Source organism: Apus apus, chromosome 23 (assembly GCF_020740795.1).
Source record: "Apus apus isolate bApuApu2 chromosome 23, bApuApu2.pri.cur, whole genome shotgun sequence".
Lineage (NCBI taxonomy): Eukaryota > Metazoa > Chordata > Aves > Apodiformes > Apodidae > Apus > Apus apus.
In genome coordinates this window covers 6,873,721-6,883,041 of record NC_067304.1, presented here as the reverse complement: position 1 = coordinate 6,883,041, position 9,321 = coordinate 6,873,721, and the positions used below count along the sequence as shown (strand labels likewise).

The 9,321-nt window shown below is 38.7% G+C and overlaps 1 long non-coding RNA gene across 9 annotated transcripts in view; it reads right to left on the bottom strand.

Annotated features, from left to right (window-relative positions):
• Positions 1 to 6: 6 nt before the first annotated feature.
• Positions 7 to 9,321, bottom strand: part of LOC127393654 (uncharacterized) — a 116,381-nt gene continuing 107,066 nt past the window's right edge. For 6 of the 9 annotated variants that reach the window (XR_007891522.1, XR_007891527.1, XR_007891526.1 and 3 more), the window contains one exon: positions 7 to 487. This is a non-coding gene — a long non-coding RNA (uncharacterized LOC127393654). The remainder of the gene's footprint in view (positions 488 to 9,321) is intronic. The other 3 variants (XR_007891528.1, XR_007891524.1, XR_007891521.1) reach the window with 2 other exon arrangements.

The window sequence follows — 9,321 nt, the reverse complement described above, 5'->3', positions numbered from 1 at the left end:
TTGCTTTAATACTACACAGAAAACTGCTTAAGATCCCTCACAAAAATCATTTTGTGAAGAACAACTGTATTATTTCCTTATGACTATAATGTATAATGATGTATGGTTCAAGTGACTATTGCAAGCTGCTCAGTCTGATAATTGTACACGTAGGCACATTTCCTAGTGTTTTTTCCTTTCTTGTTTCCTACCCCTTTCTAGGCCCCTTCTATACTTACATACTACCTCAGGAAAATGTCACTGAAATTAATAAATCAGGTTGCATTCCTTCTCTTCCAAGTTTTTTGTCCTCAAAGGATTACCCTGCAAAAGAAACAAAACTACTCAGCTTGATCTCGCTGTTTCAGAGTTGGTTTGGGAGCACTGAGGTGGGGTTTGAGCATGTCTTTGGTATTTTGTGGCAGGATTTAGCTTGTGCTCACCTCAGTTGGTTCCTCTAGTCCATACACAGGTTGGGGGTGATCCCTGGCTGTCTACGCCTGGAGGTCTGAAATGAGGGGTGGCAGAAAGGAGGAAAGATGAGGAAGAAATAAAACCAGAAAGAAAGAAGTATTAGAATGACATGGGAAGGTGAATTTGTAAGATGGGGAAGAAGGCAGAAGAAGGACAAAGGAGGGTTCGAGTGCGAGAAGAAGGAAGGGGGGAGGGGAGAGAGAAGAAAGGATGACAGGAAAAATGGGAAGATACAGAAAGGAAACAAGGGCAGAAGAAAGAAAACAAGTCAGAGAAAGGGTGGGGAAGAGGGCAAAGAAGAAGGTGAAGGTGGGAAGCGAAGAAAAAAAGGACGAAGAGGTAGGGGATGTGAGGCGAAATGAGCTACTATGAGAAGAAACCTGTGGGACCAAGGGCTGAGCACAGCTACCCCCCGCACCCTGCCGTGACCAGGGAAGTATGGCATGAGCCTGAGGTGCCACCAGGACTTTCTGTGGGTAACCACCATGAACCTTCTTTATCAAAGCCTTGAGGTACTTACTACCAAGCCCTATTTCAGGCACAGTGTTTGTGCTTCCACTGTCTTGCATGGCTATACAGTATATACCTCCTCGTAGCTCTCTCCAACAACTTAGCAATTTCCTGAGAAGTCTGAGTGCTTGTAATGAAGCTATCAAAAACAGGTCTTGAATCAAACCATAGAGATATAACCCTGGACACAGAGGGAAGAAGGTTACAAATCTTACTTACAGGTTAGAGTTCAAGACTTTTGTCTTTCAGGAGTTTATAATTTACTTTACCAATCCACAAAACACTAAACATAAGAGTGTGAATCCTAAATGATAAAGCTTGAGGCTTGTACAGGGATTGACAAACCAGGGAATGGCTTCAAGCTGCAACAGGCTAGGCTTAGACTAGACATTAGGAAAAAAATTTTCACAGAAAGAGTGGTTAGACACTGGAATAGGCTGCCCAGGGAGGTGGTTGAGTCACCATCCCTGGGTGTGTTTAAGGGTCATTTGGGTGTGGTGTTGGGGGATATGGTTTAGGGGAGAACTTTGTAGAGGAGGGATGATGGCTGGACTCGGTGATCCCAAGGGTCTTTTCCAACCGGAATAGTTCTATGATTCTATAAGCCCTCGACCATAGCGCTATCCTGCAAGTCATAAACTCCTGGCAATACATGGCAAACACTGAAAAGCTAAACAATCAGCCCTAAGCAATAACCATTAATGCTGCGTGAAAACCTGGAAATGTTGTTGCAGTTGGTTTAGAACTTACTTTTTCCTTTTTCTTTTTTTGGGGAAAGGGGTGCAGAATAGTAGCTTTTGGCTCCAAAATAGTGTATCCGAGAAGTCTTATACACTATTAGCATATTTAACGTATTTACAGTTCCAAAGACCTTTTCCTAGCCTGAATAAAGGTATTGAATGGTGCGTTGTATGACCAGCCTCAGGAAAAAGGGGTGAAAACAATGCTGAATTACATCTGAGATAGTATTAACTCAAATAAAAGGTAAGTTTCAGCATTCAGAATCAGCAGACTGATGAGACGGTCAAGACAGCTGACTGGCTGATAGCTGTTGCTGGTGTAAATGGGTTCCAGAGCAGAACTAGGAGTACATTTTACCATATCTAAGGAAGAAAAGATACTACAGAACATTCTTAACTACAGACAAATCCTTAGCTATAGCTACTGCATGGTATGTAGGAAAAGCTAATTAGAACAACCATACTGGCTATGCAGAGAAGGACACAATGATACTTGTACATATTAGAACGCAATTCTCTTTAGGTGGAAAAAAAACAAACAAAAACCTACACACAGAAACCCAAAAAACCCCAAAGCCAAAACAAACCCCAACAGCTTTTATAATTTTATGTGAACTGACTCTTTTCAACATGAAGATGAAAAGGAAAATATCCATGCCTTTACTTGCATCTTTGTAATATGTAATATCCCAAAACCAATCCAATAAAAAATTAGATGAGGGGTTTTTATGGCTAATTAACTGTATGATTCTTTGTAGTATAGACTTAGGGAAGTCTCACAATTCTCCCATATTACCAGTGACACACAAAAAGGCATTGTGATAAACATAAAAATAAAAGCCAAGTTGTGACTGAATAACAGGTCTGATGAAAGACAAAGAATTCTGATAGACCCAGTAATTTTCTGATGGTTCTTCCCCTCAAAACAATTACTTCATTTTTCATGAAGTAGCATCATCCAGCCTCAACAGCTAAACTCGACAAGCATTTTTGCCTCCTGGGGTTTTTCAGGGGTTATTCTGACTACTGATAAAGCCTGCAGTGTTATGAAATTAAGTCATATCAAATGAATTGAACAGAGAGCATTAATCCAGGCAAATTACTTCCAACAATTAGAAAACCACAGCTGTAGTGAAGTCAAACAAAAGTTTCATTAGAGAACAGAAAAATAATGCCATATATAACCTCCTTTCTCTTAAATCCTACAGCTCAAAGAAGGTTTTCGTTCTACTGTGATACAATTTAGAAAGTATTTCCTGTATCTTTTGTAGAGTAGATGCCTAGCCTCCCCCATTAAGTTATCCATAAGTGCCTGGGATGATGGGCAAAACCTCAACTTCTCTTTTGGAGAACCCTGAATTCCAGATGAGGGGGAGGGTATAGGAAGAAAAAAGAAAAATGTAGCATTCTTTTATTTGTTTTGAACAACTGTTATTGGAAGTTAAACCTAACTGGTTACCTTTCTTGTGCATACCTGTAAGCTCGTTTTTTTTGTGCCACCTGCAGTAGCACCTCTATAGTGGTAAGGCTTGGAAGAAATTATTAATTCTGCGTTTAGGCTAGAGATAATACAGAAACAGGAGAAGTTTCCGGTCAAAAGCTCCTCTTTCCCTCTGTCCTCTTTTGAGATGTTTCTCCTGTATTTCAGCCATTCGATCAACTGTATTGAATATGCACTTCTACTCAACCTCTTCTAAGACTGCCAAAACACTTATTTTCCACCTATTCCCTTTGTTCTCGCTGTTTACTGTTCCTGACACCCGACTCAGTTTGCTAAGGATCTACCTGCTGCCTCCAGTGTTTTCAGCCATGCTGATTCACCTTCCTCTTTTCGATGCACATGGAAAACAGATCTCTCTGTTCTACTAAAAATAGTTCCCTCATTTTATAACAGATGCATCAGATAGACTTACAATCCTTGCTTAGATAGCCCTTAATTTTTCCTACAGTGATCATGCTTTAGTGACTTTATAGATGAATTTCAGGCAGTATTTCTATTTCAATTATTTTCTATCAAAAGGCTTTGAACCGTCACAGCCCCATCCCCCGACTGAATACATAGTGCAGCAGTTTAAAAAATAAAGCCTCGTATTATCTGTCTCTATTAGCTAATCTATGTGGCCCATACTCACAGAAAAGTAAACATTTCGGCACATCAGTATAGACTCTGGGAACAGTCACCTACGTTATTTATGCTTTTGAGATACATTTACAGGAAGTCCCCATATGATAACACCCTTCAGTAAGTGTGTATTTCTTTGCTGAGTTTCCCTGAATTACCAAGGACAGACAGTTTAGCAGTTAAATGTACTTTATGTCTTTCTCATCTCTGAACATGTAATCCCAAAATGGATATCAATATGACATTGTAAAATCAAGTGTTGCAATGTTAAGCCAGTCCTGTCGTTTTGGTCTGCCATTGAAACATAACAATACAACTGAGCGCTGCCACTCATCCTTTGTGTCCTTGGATAAGCTTTCCTGCTTGTCCTATGAGGAGCAAACAAAAAAGTATGCAATACAACAGACCCAAGATTCCAAAAGAAAAGTGAATAGTCCTCGAGTCTTACACACAGTATCAAAATAATCTTTCAAAAAGTATTACTGGTGAGACATACACATCAGGCCTTGTAGAGGAAAAAGCTAGCAATTTATCCAAATGTTTTCAGTAATTGCTCAGCTCCAGCAATATCCCTAAACTGGCAGTCTGAGAAGAAAAATCTCTGTTACTATAGCATTTTTCATTCCGATTGCCAGAAAGTTTGCAATGAATGTTGAGGACAGAAACAAAGCCTTCACTGAGGCAATTTAGGAGAGTGCCTTATTCATGACAGAGAAAAGGAATCAGGAAGATACTGTGACATTTCGCAGGCATGCAAGTCTTGCTGAATAGCAGCGTAACAGCACTCCTCTGAAATATTATCCGTAGTAAATTGCCTGCACACAGTCTATTCACAGAGGTCTTTGCTAATCTAAAGTAGCTATTCTTTCAGTAGTTTAAGAGTAAATACACACTTGTGACGCATCCAGATATCACTGACTGCATTCAAGTGTCTATCATACAAAAACACTCTTGAGTTCAGCAAAGCATTCTCAAGCAAAGAATTTTTTTAGTTCTTAAAGGTCAGTAATTATAGCTTCATTTCACTGTTCTGCGCTGAGGATTTTTTCCATGCGTTGCTCCAAAGAGTGGTACAGAACCAGCTCACCAAGCTGTAGAAGTAATAGTTTTAAGTCAACAATGAATATATCCTCCTGTGTATGTATAACCTCCTCAGTGGGACACGTCTTGTGTAAGATACAACTGAGTAACTTTGAGTAACTTAAGAAAAATGTAGTAAATGTAGTAAGTAAACTGTGGAAACTTGCATGTGTTTCATCATCCACTTTGTACCTAAAAATTACTAAATGACATGCATCAGCATGAGGAAGAAACAGGCAACCTAAATGCCTGGAGAAAAGTGGGCCAACCACCATGTGTCACATGTATGTCTCACTTTCAGCGGAGAATAAGGTTTGGGGCACAGACAGTAACTAAAGCCAAATTTCTTTTTAAACATGGTCTCACTCTGTGTGGCCAGCGAGTGAAAGGTCACTGGAATTTCAACTTGAAATTCAATCAATTGATCCCTTCAGGCCAGTTAAACGACTGCAAGTTAGAAACATGAACAAGACCTTGTATTGTGTAGAAAAATTACTACAGCATAGCTGCCACAATTCTGAGCTACTTACATTCATAGGTATGTAATGGAAACTTATTTGTGTTTCTTACACACTTCTTAGGATCATACCAAAATTCAGGTTGGAATGGACCTAAGGAGTTCTCTAGGCTCCTGCGTGAAACAGGGTCCAGAGTAAGGTCAGACTAAGTTACGTGGAGCATGTGAAAATTAATTCATGAAAGCAATCTCTAAATAAAAATCAAGGAGCAAAACAGCCCTTCTCCATTCCACCACTGTGACTGCTTAAAAAGCTGAAGAGAACTAACCTTAGAAGTTCCATTTCCAGCCATTGTTTGTCACCTGTATTAATTTATTTGGTTCAAATTATATGAAAACCCTTGTTAAGGAAATCAAATGTATTAATAGGAAAACAGATTTAAGATCTGGGGAAAAACAAGAAGTGATAAACCTTGCTGTTATTCATGACATTCATTAAAATAATCTACTGCTGACAAATTTGAAAAGTCATCTCTTGTCTCTCAGTGTTTTGATGAAGAGTGCTGCTTAATTTTTTTTTCATTTACCAAATGTTTTAGAGAGCAGCATGAAAGTACAACAGAAAATTAAAGATTTGTATTTGCGACAGCTGTTGCTTTAAGGCACAGCCCTTTGAGGAAATAATCTGAATTCTGCTGAAAACTGATATGCTATAGCAGCATGTTTTGGAAGCAATATGCAGGATGAGAATCTGCCTACTCTGTACTAGGTCCCAAAGACTGCAGTTTCAGGCCATGAATGAGAAAGACTGAAGCACATAAAGGACATACTCCTTAATATGTGGAAACAGGGATTTGCCCTCCTGGTTTTTTGCACGGAGCACTGCTGTTTCACCACATTCCTTTGAAACAAAATCTATCTGTACAGAAGGCACATTGATTTCTGCTCTGCATAGCTGTTAGTAGGACTGTTCCTTTCCTGATGTAGCTTAAGGCACCAACAAACAGGAAATTACAGAAACAGAATTGGACAAATTGCTTAACTTCTGACACACAGGCTTTGGAATAATCATTGCAAACAGGTCAAAACAATGAAGTCTGGTGAAACAGCAATTTATATGGCCAAACTGGAAATTAAGGACCTCCTTCCTCTAAAAAAAACCCTCTTCTATGAATTATTATTTCAGAGTCAGATGAGGGGGGGTCAATTTGCCAAAGCATGTGCTAGAGAGTCTGGGGACTCTCCATAGTTAACAGTTATTTCACCAAGTATATAACATTTGGCAGTTAAATGGGTAACTTTTGGATGGTGGACAATGAACAGGAGGACGAGCTCGCACATCTCATACCAATCCACGTTATTTGGAAAAAAACACTGGACTGACTTAACCTCTGGCATGAATGGGAATACTTTTATAGAGAATAATGCAGTAACAAAACAGATGAGCATTTTCTCTTGTGAGCTGAATTATTGTGCTCAAGAACATTCACTGTACTCCAGTTCTGTGACCTAAATTTTTCCTTGTACCAATTTGTACTTTTTTCTTTCATGGTACACTCTGGCAATGGAATACCTCTTATACTTCTATTTACTTGTTTTGATCACCTACCAGTTTAGATGCAAGCTTGTATTTCTTGCACTGCAAGAATTACAGAAATAATCACTACCTACTTTTGCCTTCACTGACTTAAGCACCTCTGTCTTATAGTTCTGATTATCCCTGTCATCAAACTTGTACAGCTTTCTTAGTACTGAAATACTATTTTTAAAATGGGCCACCCTTGATTATTGTACGCAATGTTCAAGACAAGGATGTACGAGGAACTATAAGTACCTAAAACCTACGGTTTAGAAAACAACTAATGTTATTCTGTAGCTTTTGCTTCTGTGGGGGACACATACTCTTCCCATGTCTCACTGAAAAAATAATTAGTTGCATTTGTTATATTTTTATAACATTTTAATGATGCCACCTATGAATCCCAGATGATTCTATGCTGAAAAAGCCACAGACTCCCAGCAGGAAACTGGAATGGGCTCTGGTGAGAGTCTATGTCTTACACCAAATGGAATGCTGAAACATAATTTTTTTAATGGATGTTTATTACAGTAGAAAAGTGTCCTGTTAGCAAAGTTATTTTCTAGTTGCCGTGAGAATTTGTTAATACTGTCCTGTGAGGACTGACACTGGCTCCCTACACCCCTTGAGTTTGGACAATATGGCTAAGAAATTTCAAATAAAATACGTTTATAGAAGCTATTTAAGTTGCCCTATCATCTCCTCAGTAGTGACTCTATGCAGTTTTTCTAGCTGTTTCATAAAAACCAAACAAAGAAGAAGAAAAAAAAAAAGAACCCCCCCCAACAAACAAATAAAACACAAAACCAAACACTTCTCCCTTGATGTAGATTCAATTATGCTAAACTGGCACTGATGAAAAACAAGACCACAGGTACTCAATTTATTTGGTGCATAAGAGATGGCTTCAATTTTCTTTACAAAGTCCTGCAACTAAGGACCGTTTCATACAGTTTTTAGTCCAGTCTGTGTTACAGTTACAGAAAGCAATGTGATTTTAGGAGTTTGATGTGTACTACTGGGGAGTATGTACTGGTTAACTATCCTGTTTCCTTTCCTAACTGCACCTATAAGCACATATTTATTCAGAATTTCTTTTAGGGAATTTTGATAAAGGGGCAATGTCACTGGCAGAATAAAGCTTGAGGTCTTTTCATTGCAAGTTTTGACAAAAGTTGAACACAGAAATTAATTTAACTTGTACATAGAGCTCAGAATACAAAGATCAGCATCCTGGTTAATCCCAAATTATGGATTAAATGTAAACAAACTTGGAGGATTTTCAGGAGGTCAGCTTGGCTGTGGCATACCAGATCAACTTCAGCAGACAGCAAATATAAATTGCTTTTTCTAATCAACAGATCTGAACCTAGGCCACTGATCTAGCAAGTGCACAGTTTATTTAAACTGTGTATTTTTAAACTAACATCCACAAGCAACCAGTAAGCTTGGATAGGATAATATTTAAGAACATAGTAAAAAAACACTTAATTTGTCCTAAATTGCAATGAGTTTACAGTCTATTTATTCGCACAACTAACATAGAATATCACAAGAATATTAGCACAGCCTCTGGAAAACCTTGTCTTATAGTGACCATGGTGACCTGCTTTGATAGTTATTTTTGGCAAGTCATATCTAATCTATCTGACATTAGTAAGTTGACTTGTAGCTTGTAACAAAAACCTGGGAGTTTGATTACAGATCTGTGTAAGCATGCTTTAATTTTTAAAGGTAGGCAAAGACTTATTTAATATCAACGTGTTTATCTGAGATACCAGCCAGATTCTTCTAGGATCCATAATTGCATTACACTAAGGGAAGTTCCCAGATTTTATTTTTAGTCCTTACACTGAAACTAGCCTGTGGCACAATCCTGTCACAGCAGAAATATCAATACAAACTCATGCTCCTGTTTGTCAATTCCATTTCATGGTCCATGCTGTACTGCCAACATTGACCATCAAGAGACAAACCAATGGAAATGCACTTGACAATCTGGCACAAGAGCACCTGCAAGACTGCAGAGGTGTGTGCAGCTAACAACAAATTTTCAGAGCAAGAGACACAATCTGCCTACTGATACACACCTATTGTATACTGCTTCAATCCCAATAGACTTCATAAATGTTGCAGATAACTCCTCTTTCCCTAAAACAGCCCTGTCATTTGAACACGCTACCTCAAAAGCCTGTTCTTGCCATGCTCCCTATTGCCTAGACTACAAGCTAGTGTTCAACCAGTGTTTCCCAAGCCTAGAAGTCGTCTCACCACATTTCTGTCATAATTCACCCACCAGCTCCTCTATTTATTGATAGAGCTCTTACAGCTATTTTCTACAATTCAAACTTCCAGATACAGATTCAAGCAGGAAGGCCAA